This window comes from Otolemur garnettii, unplaced genomic scaffold (genome assembly GCF_000181295.1).
Source record: "Otolemur garnettii isolate 467f Iridium unplaced genomic scaffold, OtoGar3 scaffold00016, whole genome shotgun sequence".
In the NCBI taxonomy this organism is placed as follows: Eukaryota; Metazoa; Chordata; class Mammalia; order Primates; family Galagidae; genus Otolemur; species Otolemur garnettii.
The window spans coordinates 19369435-19372312 of record NW_003852411.1 but is presented as its reverse complement, the minus strand read 5'-3'; the positions used below and the strand labels follow the sequence as shown (position 1 = coordinate 19372312).

General features: G+C 37.8%; 1 protein-coding gene across 1 annotated transcript in view; it reads left to right on the top strand.

Moving 5' to 3' along the window:
• Nucleotides 1-2878, top strand: part of KLHL20 (kelch like family member 20) — a 59381-nt gene that overhangs the window by 52791 nt on the left and 3712 nt on the right. The window lies entirely within an intron of this gene.

The window sequence follows — 2878 nt, the reverse complement described above, 5'->3', positions numbered from 1 at the left end:
CACCCTCAGTATATGGGGCCGGCGCCCTACTCACTGAGCCACAGGCGCCACCCTAAAGTAACTGGTATCTTAACAAAATTCTTCTCTTTGGTAACTGTCTAGTTTTATAAGCAAAGATGGAAAAAATGGGGGAAAATGTCTTTTCTAACCCATTTTGTTCAGCTGAGGAAACTAAAGCACTGAGTAATAAAATGGCATGGCTAAGCAAGATAGTGACAAAGTTAGAACCTAGGTCTGTGGCTCTCAGTTTGTCCATGCAATTCGTTGGTGTTCATCTGGGAACCCTTATGCCCAGGGGAAAAAAAATCGCAGTTACTTTCTCTAAAATAATATAATATTTTATTTCATTTTAAAAATTATTTTAACAGTCACTTTTATTAAGGAAGAGGCTACATCTTGGTTAAAAGAGCTTAACTATATTTCATTTTTAGGTTTAATTTTACTTTGCTTTTAAATCCTTAATTATCTAATAAATAGATAATTTACTATTATCAACCACTGCTTTCCCAAGTACTTAAGTAGTTCCTAGAAATTTACGTAAATCAGGTGATTCTTACATTTATTTTAAATATTGAAAAACTCTTACAAACTTAGCAAAATTCTCTTAAATCTTTAAATCATTTGGTCCAAATCTTTATTCAGTGACACATTTTATAGTGGACTCACAAGACTGCTGATCCAACAGATGCTCTAAAATGCCAAATTCTCTTAAACATAACAAGCACTTAAAATGCCAAATATATGAAGTCTGACAATTAAGTTTGTGAACTTGCCACTGTGCACTTAACATTGGCAGCACTGTATGAACAACTTGATAAGGCTTCACAACCTTGACATATCAGTGTCTCACAGCTGCATTAAGGTCAACATGTGCATTGTCTTGCTGAGCGGCATTCATTATTGTTGCATGTTTTTGTGTGCTGTATAATGACAGATCTGATGGTCATTCCAGACAAAGAGTTCCAAAGTTGCTTTCAAGGGTAGACTAGATGCTAGCATCAGAGCATAGCTTCCCAAGGGGAGTACACTGAAGGTGACCATAGTGATACTCAGAAATGAGGTATGCAGCACATTTTCTAGGATGAGTTCTCAAACTTAATTGTCTGACCTCAAATAGTTAATTCTCAAACTTAATAACAATATTAAGAGTTTGATATGGTTCATATCTATACTTAATCCTAAATACTAATAGTCTTCTAAGAAAACAATTTGCCTTTAAGCAAGTTGGGGTTTCCTTCTCACTTGATTGGGCTTACCTGCCTAAGCAAACTTAAGGTTATTATCTCAGTGGTTGAGGTTGCACATCAGAGATTCAAGTCTGAACATGAGATCCAAGGCAGCTGACATTCTAGGAGATTTTTTTCTTGACCATAAAAGCGTAAACCGAGCTGTTTTATAAAAAAGGCAATCTTTAAAACAGCATGGTATTAGCATAAAAATAGAGACACAGATCTATGGAACAGAACAGAGAACCTATAGGTAAAACCAGGCCTCATAGTGCCATCTGATCTTCTATAAAGCAAACCAAAACATATACTGGGGAAAAGAATACCTATTCAATAAGAGGTGCTGGAGAACTGGTTAGGCTGTAAAAGGCTGAAACTAGACCTATACTCTCACCTCTCAGAACGGGAGAAAATATTTGCATGCTACAAGTCCAACAAAGGGCTACTAACCAGAATCTACAAAGAACTCAAAACATACCAACAAAAAAAGAACAAACGATCCCATTAAAATCAGGGCAAGAGATATGAACAGAGAGATGAATGGCCAACAAACTCATGAAAAAATGTTCATCTCTAATTACTAGAGAAATGCAAACCAAAAACACTGTGATAGCACCTAACCCTAGTTAGAATGGCCCACATCACAAGGTTCCAAAGCAAAAGATGCTGGCATGGGTGCAGAGAAGGGAACACTCCTGCACTGTTGGTGGGACTGCAAACTAGTACAGCCTTGAAGGAGAAAGCAGTATAGAGTCCTCAAAGAACTAAAAGTAGACCTTCTATTTGATCCTGCAATCCCATTAATAGATATCCACCCCTCAAAAAAAAAAAGGTCATTTTATCAGAAGGACATTTTCACTCAAACGTTTATAGCAGCCCAATTTACAATCACAAAGATGTGGAAACAACCCAAGTGCCTTTCAACTTATGAATGGATTAATAAACTATGATATATGTATATCATGAAAGACTATTCAACCATAAAAAAGATGGAGATTTTGTATCTTTTGTTACAACTTGGATGGATTTGGAGAACACTCTCCTATGTGCCACAAGAATGGGGAAGCAGATATCACATGTACTCAATTCTAATCTGAAATTTGTACATTAACAAGGTGCTCACATGAGAGAAAAAATTCAATTTAATCAAGAAGGGAGGGAGAGGAGACAGGGTTCAGTAAGTTCCCACCTAACAGTACAATGTACCAGTATATGGCACACTTCCTGGGTGAAGTTCACAACTACAACTTGGACTTTAACTTACAATTGCAAACAATGTAACATAATTCTATATACCTTAATATTAACCTGAAATAAAAATAAAATTTCTAGAGCAAAAAAACTTTTTTAAAAGGAGGCAGTCTTGTAGTCTTGTAGCAACATTTCCCCATTTTGAGTCCGTTTAACATGCTTTGGATTCAGGATCTCTCCCATGGCTCTATATGGCCCAGCGGTCTCAAAACTAAAGTCAGGCCAAGGGCCAGGAGCAGTGTGGCTCATGCCTGTAATCCTAGCACTCTGGGAGGCCATAGCAGGTGGATTGCCTGAGCTCACAGGTTCAAGACCAGCCTGAGCAAGAGGGAGACACTGTCTCTAAAAATAGCTGGTGTTGGCTCGGCGCCTATAGCTCAACCGGCTAAGGCGCCAGCCAC